The sequence below is a fragment of the Nanorana parkeri genome, unplaced genomic scaffold (assembly GCF_000935625.1).
Source record: "Nanorana parkeri isolate BGI_ZX_2015 unplaced genomic scaffold, ASM93562v1 scaffold644, whole genome shotgun sequence".
In the NCBI taxonomy this organism is placed as follows: domain Eukaryota; kingdom Metazoa; phylum Chordata; class Amphibia; order Anura; family Dicroglossidae; genus Nanorana; species Nanorana parkeri.
Window position 1 is genome coordinate 306,869 of NW_017306912.1, and position 8,884 is coordinate 315,752.

At 41.5% G+C, this 8,884-nt stretch overlaps 1 protein-coding gene across 3 annotated transcripts in view; it reads left to right on the forward strand.

The window, feature by feature from the left end:
• Positions 1-619: 619 nt before the first annotated feature.
• The window catches only part of RCBTB2 (RCC1 and BTB domain containing protein 2), a 56,759-nt gene continuing 48,494 nt past the window's right edge, over positions 620-8,884 (forward strand). Inside the window, exons 1-2 of one of the 3 annotated variants that reach the window (XM_018563241.1) lie at positions 620-736; positions 7,264-7,268. The gene's annotated coding sequence lies outside the window, so the exon portion shown is untranslated. The remainder of the gene's footprint in view (positions 737-7,263; positions 7,269-8,884) is intronic. The other 2 variants (XM_018563239.1, XM_018563240.1) reach the window with 2 other exon arrangements.

Below are 8,884 nucleotides of genomic sequence, written 5' to 3' on the forward strand. Positions count from 1 at the left end.
ACACCTTACAATTTATCTGCAGATTTTCTATGGTCAGATGGAAAAGGTGCAACAGATTCCTCCATATACACTGAACTGTGTGGATGGAGTTATCTCCACCTGGGCCAATCTGTTGCACTTTTTCCATCTGACCACAGAAAATCTGCAGATAATTGTAAGGTGTATGGGCACCTTTAGTCACAACTGCTGCCACTGGCTGGGTTGGGAGGAGGGGTGGCGGTCACAGTTTTGGGTTTCATACCAAGCCAATGCACATCACTAGTCTGCAGGGGCCTGTACATAGCACCTGAGATCAGTCGTCTGACCATGGTTACAATGCTCTGCAGGCTCCAATACACAAATGTAATAAATACAAATGTTTCCTTTTTGCAATATGCATGCACTTATTTATTTTTTGCAAGAAGTGGAATACGCCTTTAGGTAGAGCTCTGAGACTGTAGTGGACTAGTAGTACTGTGGAGGTGAGAGGGTATAATGACAGGGTCTCTTTTACCTCTGGAGCATCTCATGACATACAGCTGACTAATACAGCCCGGGCTCCACCTCCATATGAGGATCGAGCAGAGCAGACTGGAGGTAGAGGGGCGGGCACTCATACTGATGACGTAACAGCAAGCATGCGCGGTTGTCTGCACTGCTGAACAAGCCCGTGACGGCCAGCCGGTTTCACTAAGAATGTAAACAAAGAGAAGATCGCGCAGAGCGGCTGACCCGGAGGACTATAAGGAGCACATCGGTAAGATGGCCGACACTGCCTGTCTTCTGGGATCTCTATCAGCATATAGGCTGGTCTGTGCGATCTGTATAGAATTGTCCTAGCACCCTGTACACCAGATGATTAGAAATGGCTGCATGTGTGTAAGATTAGACAGCCGTCACCTCCACACGGCACGGCAGTGATATGACAATTGTGTGGAGAATACACTCCCCTCGTTCTTGTATGAGCTGTATATGCACACACACAGAACGCGGTCACACAGAACCCTCATAGCTGGGGACAGGAAGTTACACAAATACAAAGTAGGATATGATAGGAAATCTGACATGTACTCAATGTTATTAATAGGAAAGAGGCCATAGAGCTGGTATTTACTCCCACAGAAGGAGGCAGCAACCATTAGTTATAAACATCACTACTCACCCACCTTACACACATTCTCCCATATAGAACGCCAACATTTTGTTTAAAATGTCCAAGTTAAACAAATACACCTTTTAGAAATGTTTAGTAATGACAATTTACAAACAGATTCTTCTAGATATTTGCAGACCTTTTATTTAGGGCTGGTAATGATTAAAAATTTCCTGTTCGATTAATCGAAAATTTTTTGAATCAATTAATTTCGATTAAGGAGTCCAGTGATGTCACGGACATCATCACCGGACTCCTCCCCCCTTCCCTTTGTTAGCCGACAGAGCCACTTGTGGAAGGGGGGAGGAGTCCGGTGACGTCAATGTCCGTGACGTCACCGGATCTCCGACGGAAGACCCGGAAGCCGGCGGAGAGGTGAGTACGGAGCCAAAGAACTTTGATCGATCAAAATAATTTTGATCGATCAAATAAATTAACGATTAATCGAGGGATTCATCGTTAATTTCCGCAGCCCTACTTTTATTCTGTATATTCCTTAAAGGAGAACTATGAGGTGAGTGCTTTTCACTCACCTCATAGTTCTAGCCGACCTGTGACAATGAGACTGTCACACGTCGGCTTAGTAGATCGGGAGGTGAGCGAACACATTCCGGCGTTCGCTCACCTCTCGATCCTGTCACGGCTTTCTGCCGTGACAGGGGAGGGGCTGGATTCCCCCCGCTCCGATCCGCCAGCGCTGATTGGCGGAACGGACGGGGGAGGGGACGGGTACAGTTGCCTCTGCCTCTTGATAGGCAGAGCCAGCTGTCAGTCACGCAGCTGGGCAGATCCAGACATAATGTTCGTAATCCGCTTCAGCTGCGTCGTCTTAGTATACCGCGAGCAGCAGCTTGCGGTATACTGCGGCGTCTCAGTATACCGCTAGCTACAGCTCATGGTATACTGTGTCTTACATGGAATCATAAAAAAATTATATAAAATAAAAATAAAATTAATAGTACAATAGTGCTGTGGAAAAACAAAAAAAATGATTGGGACGATAAGATTTCAACCACTGTGTAAAGACCTCGAATAGGTCACAGTATATAAACATTATTTTATATAATTTTTTTATGATTCCATGTAAGACACATCACTTGTTTTAGAGCTAGACCGCCTAAACCTAAAATTTCACTTTATCACTTGGTTACATTAAGTCTTTTATTAGTTACACCTTTAGCGCTTTGATATATATTTTCTCGACTGTTGATAGGATTCCTCTATCCTCTTTCTAGAGCGGCTTTAGGTCTTAATTTATTATACATTTCCACTTTAGTCTCCTTTCCAGAAGCGCGGATTATCTATTTCTTATCATGGTATACTGTGCCTAGGGTGACGGGAGGACGCTAGTTTTTGTCCTCCCGTTACCCCAAGGAGAACTATGGGGAAAAGCCTTAACCCCATAGTTCTCCTTTTAATTTTCTTTTCCTCCCCAGTCTTTTCACAGTGGCCATTTTTTCTAAGGGCAGATGAATCCATCTCCCTTTACTTCCTGGAACTTTGGCACATGTGACCACGCACATCATCTCAGGGCAGGAAAATGCCTTGCTGTGAGACTTTGCAGTACACAGACGGGATTTCCCAGCAATGCTCTGCTGATGTAATCTTCACAGAATGCATCTCGGGCATAGGCTGGGCTACATCACTAATGCATAAGAGGACCAGGAAGTGGAAAAACTGTAATAGTAAAGAAAAAATATATATAAATACCAGTAATAAATAACATTTGTTTAACTAATGAATGTAAGATGATTTCATATCAGCAGGAAGAGAAGATATGTGATATTTAGTGAAAGGGGGTTAAAGGTCGGTCTTTATGTCTGGTGAGGTGTATGGCCCAATGAAAGTATGCTGATGTCATACCAGATCAGCCCACAGCTTCTCTCTTCAGTTTGTTCAGTTAAAGTATAATTTAAAGCCTCCAGTGTTTTTGCATATGTCTAGTGCTAGCAAGCAGTAGATATGTGCAAAAAGTGTAAAAAAAATAAAACACTTTAAAAGCGGTTTAAACTTACCTGTGTCTTCCCCGTCTGAAAATGTGAAAATTCTCGGGCGGCCGCAAAGCATCTTGGGGCGGTCACATTTTCGGCCGTGACGCGAGGAGAGACACAAGGTTAGTCTGTGGACGCGTGCACTCGCATGCAGATACCGTGGGACAGGAAGTACCAGCAAGGACAGAGGAGTCAGCGATGGATCGGAGACCCGCCGCAGCGCTGGAGGGACAGATAAAAACGACACGAAAGAAGATCGGATTAAGAAACATAATTTAAGGTAAGTGCTGACATTAACTTAGGGGGGAGGGAAAAAACATTTAGACTTTAACCCCTTCATGACTGAGCTTGTTTTTAGTTTCTGTTCGTAAATGACTGACACACTTTTGACATTCTTCCACGTCAGTAATATACTTTCTTACAAAGTGCACCCACACATATTATATATGTTTTTTTAGAGGACAGATAGGGCTACATATTTATATCACATATGTGTGTCTAACGCCTCACTTAGGACAAATAAAATTTAAAAAAAATACTTTTTCCCCAGTTTTGATCTGTAGTATTTTTTACAAAACCAGCACAGCTAAAAAAAAATGCAATAAATCCATTCATTTATTTGTCCTTTATTTTTAATTTTTTTACACTTTTTTTTTTACACTTTTCACTATTTTTTTAAAACTTTTAACATTTTTATTTATTTCATTATATCAAGCAGTCATTGTGAATTAATCTAACTATTACTGCTTAATAAATTAATACATTTTCGGTTATTATCAGGCTGTTTCAAACTTCAGAATAGCCAATAATAAGTTAGTGACACTGATCCTGCAGCAGTTCAGGATTCAGCTGTCACTAAGGTTTTCTGAACGTTCCAACAATGATCAGAAAACTGAAACATTCTTCCTTCAGGAATAGATACATTATGTATCCCTGAAAGTAATAGAAAAAAAAAGCCAGTATACAATCCGAGAGAGATACGAGCTGTCAGAATGCCAGGTATCAGGTGTCTGAAAAAGGTTAACCCTTTCATTAATGAATGCCTCTATACTGAGGCACACCAAGCGCGGAGCAGATCCGGACCAGAGCAGGTGCAGACCGGATCAAAACTGCGTCCAATGTATTCCTATTTTGACCTCCAGTTCACATCGCAGCGTGAGGACAGATAAAAACGACACGAAAGAAGATCGGATTAAGAAACATAATTTAAGGTAAGTGCTGACATTAACTTAGGGGGGAGGGAAAAAACATTTAGACTTTAACCCCTTCATGACTGAGCTTGTTTTTAGTTTCTGTTCGTAAATGACTGACACACTTTTGACATTCTTCCACGTCAGTAATATACTTTCTTACAAAGTGCACCCACACATATTATATATGTTTTTTTAGAGGACAGATAGGGCTACATATTTATATCACATATGTGTGTCTAACGCCTCACTTAGGACAAATAAAATTTAAAAAAAATACTTTTTCCCCAGTTTTGATCTGTAGTATTTTTTACAAAACCAGCACAGCTAAAAAAAAATGCAATAAATCCATTCATTTATTTGTCCTTTATTTTTAATTTTTTTACACTTTTTTTTTTACACTTTTCACTATTTTTTTAAAACTTTTAACATTTTTATTTATTTCATTATATCAAGCAGTCATTGTGAATTAATCTAACTATTACTGCTTAATAAATTAATACATTTTTGGTTATTATCAGGCTGTTTCAAACTTCAGAATAGCCAATAATAAGTTAGTGACACTGATCCTGCAGCAGTTCAGGATTCAGCTGTCACTAAGGTTTTCTGAACGTTCCAACAATGATCAGAAAACTGAAACATTCTTCCTTCAGGAATAGATACATTATGTATCCCTGAAAGTAATAGAAAAAAAAAGCCAGTATACAATCCGAGAGAGATACGAGCTGTCAGAATGCCAGGTATCAGGTGTCTGAAAAAGGTTAACCCTTTCATTAATGAATGCCTCTATACTGAGGCACACCAAGCGCGGAGCAGATCCGGACCAGAGCAGGTGCAGACCGGATCAAAACTGCGTCCAATGTATTCCTATTTTGACCTCCAGTTCACATCGCAGCGTGCGGATCCAGACCGGATGAAAAAAATGCGGCAAGCCCTATTTTACCTGCTCTGGATCTGGTCTGGAACGCATCAAAAACGCATCCAAAATGCAAAAACGCATGCAAGTGCCTGAAAGGCCATGTTAAACTTAAATTTTTAATTTTTTTTACCAAAACCGGCCCTAAACGCGTCTAAAGCGCGGCACAACCCACTAAACTGCGTGTGCAGAAACCTGACCGGATCTGGTCTGCATTTGGTGTGAACAAGGCCTGTATGAGTGGTAACCGCTGATTCTCAGTGGTTACCAGCCCTCTAATGCAGCAAATAACTCGTCACGTACACTGGTCCCTTTGTGGCGGGACGTACAGTGTACGTCTCCCGTCACTAAGGGGTTAATGTCACTTTAAGGTTTGATGCTGACTGATTGCCATGCGCAACTGCCCCAGAGTCTGTCTGCTCCAGTTTTGATCAATTCCCCTCAGGGTGTTCCTCGCTCAACACAGCAGCCATTCAGACGATATCTAGCATTTTTAGCAATGAATACAAGGCGATCTCTGATTGGATCAGGGGCAGATCATGATGTCCCCACCACTTGTCTAATCAGAAAACGCCTTGTATTCAATGACATAAATACTAGGCATTCTCTCAATGGTGGCTGTGCTGAGCAAGTGACTCTCTCTTTGTTTTCAGAGCAGAGGGAAAGCCACTCAGCACCCTACAGGACCTGGAAGATGGCAGCCAGTATTGTAGTATCTCCAGCTACTATAGTGCTTTATAGGATCCCTTGCTGCCGATCAGGTATGGCATATGCATACTTACAATGGGCCCAGCTGGACTAATGTAAGTATGCAAACTAATTCATACCTGGAGGTTAGCTGTAGGAAACATTGTACTATAAGGTTATTTATGCTAGGAAGTATAGTTTTCACTATACAGTATAGTGTTGTTTGTCCTCTCCTCTTCCCTTGCCCATTCACAATTCTCAGAACTATTTACAGAATACCATTCACAAAATTGGTGCACTAAAAAAACACATTCCTGGAGTTCTGCTTTAATGTCAATAGGAGAACACAGCCATGATCTGCTAGCAACATACAGAAACAGAAGGGGAGCATTGTTGCAGAGGAAAAGGGGGTAACAATGAGTGGCTGCAGAGACACAGTCACATAGGAGAGAGGAGGGTAATTAGAAGCAGCCAAAACAAAATGTAACACATGATGGGTAGGGTGAGCAGCACTGAAATGGCACATGACACAGGTGTGATGCATAGAGAGAGTGTTCCTACTATGTCATAGAACTCCTATAACTCCACACTTCCTCTAGGTTGTGTTTTTCTCCAGGGTACGAAAAAGTGACATTACAGTAACTTTTCCTCCTCCATAAAAGTGGCTAGGATTGATATATTTAGCCTCAGGAGGATAGGTTTGGCTTGTCTGCCTCTATCCCACTTCTCTTCCTGAGGAAGTTGATCCCCAGAGAAGGCAGGAAGTCACTGAGTTTCAGAAATGTTATTAATAGTATTTCTAAATCTTTAGAACATATAACACTTATGAATTTGCAGTGGGAGTGTCAGAGTATGGCAAGGCATGCTGGGAACTGTAGTTTTTAAATTGAGGGGTATAGGTTGCTCATCCCTGTCCTTTGCATACGTTAGAGATAAGTTTGGGGTTGTAATGAGTTCTATATGTTTAATTATGTGCATCACTCTTAAAGAGGAACTCTTTATGGGGGATCCTGTCTCTACTTCTAGTTCTTCTGCTTCTTCTCCCCGCTGTGACAATTTGAAGTGTTCATTGACCTAATGAGTTTCTGCACACTTCTGACTGTATTGTGTAATGCTCAGTGTCATACAGCCAATCTGTGTTCCCTGGTGTCATGTACGGGGTGGACACCATTATTATAGGCCTAATTTTATTTGTGTAGGCTACAAATAAAGAAAAAGAAAAAAGTTGGAATTCACTTTTACCTTGTTTGTCTATGCTCTCTAGGTTGCATGCTGGTGTATTTAACATTGTGTTCTGCAGCGGTTAGTACAGTCGGTAAAATGGCAACTCGTCAGGAGTCCAAAGAGGACAAGTCATTGATGCCTGACAGAACTGGAGCATCTGTGACCATAACAGGCAATTTCTTTCAAGAGTAAGAGTGTCCACGGTTATGACTGCATATACAGGCAGTCCCCGACTTATGAACGCTCGACTTACGTACAACCCGTGCTTACGAACTGAGGTCCGTTCCACTAGTAACGGTGCTCGTGCCGACGATGGCAGACGAGTAGTGGGTCTGGATTGTATTACTGTACAGTACTGTACCTCCTGCAGGAAGTTGTTAGTTAGTGCCCCGCCTCTTCTTCCGGGTCTGGTACTGAACAGGAAGTTGGCTCTGACTGTCATTACCCCTGTCACAACCCTGTATGTACTGTACAGTGTGCTAAACACTTTTATTTGTTTTCCTTGTCAACTTGTTTGACTGTAACAATGCCGAAAACAAGTGCTAGTTCTGAACAAGGGCACAGACAGCGAAACAAACGTGACCCTTCCCTATGCTATCCAAAACGAAAAAATGTTTTTTTTGGCTGTAGTTACACCTAAAAATGTACCTGTTCCAACTTGCATACAAATTCAACTTCAGAACGAACCTACATTCCCCATCTTGTTCGTAACCTGCCTGTACAAAGTATGGCAACACTTCATCTTTAAATTGGTAATTACTGTCCGAAACCCAACACTGAATTTTAGCATTTTAACACATCTGCCTAGGGACACAGGGCATGTTAATGTGCTGCTGAGCATTGTGCTGGCCAAAAATGCATGCCCCTAGGCAGGTGTGCTGGGGTGCTATTGATTTTGAATGATAACGCAGCGCATCTAGTGCACTTTGCTGCTGAAACGTATACACTTATCGCAAGGAAGCATGTGCGATAGCGCAACACATTGGTGTGAACAGACCCTTAATGTTCAATGGTTCAGGTCCTTCAATTCTGGTTTTTGCCCACTATTCTTCCTAATCTTCTTAACCGTGGAAACACCAATTTGGTGGTATAGTGACAGGTTTTCACTCTAAACAGGCACCAACGATTTGTTCCAATTACTAATACACCAATTTTACTGACTGCTTGTACAAAACCGCTACTGAACACAGTGTGTAATACATTGGGATACAACCTAGAGAACACATAAAGAAAAGATAGATAAAAGATAATCACAACTTTTTTCAATATAGGCTACATACAGTATACATAGACTTAAAAATTCAGTTACATTTAAACTTCCTGTCCCTGCTGGTAGATGAGACCGTATATAAAGACGAGGCTGCCATGAGAGTCTTGCATAAAGAATTGTATGTTGGAAATGTTTTTAATTACCACTAAAAGGGATAGAAAAATAAACTAAAAGTGGACCTGAATTCAAAGGAATAAAGATTTGCTTTCCCTAAAAAAAAATCTACCTTTTTGTCTTGATTTGCTCATGTAAAATAGCAGCGTACTTCCTGGGCCTAAGCACCCCTGTGTCTTGAGCCTTATAGGTGTATACTGTATCAGTAGGGTAATTGAACCGCACAGGAGTAAAATTACAAAATATCGCTCCAAGTCTTGTGAGATTAGGGGGTTCATTTATAAAAGTTCCTACACTCGCCAGTGCCATGCGAGCGGCACCCGCCCGGAACTTTTACAAATAAATCTCTATCTGTCAAAA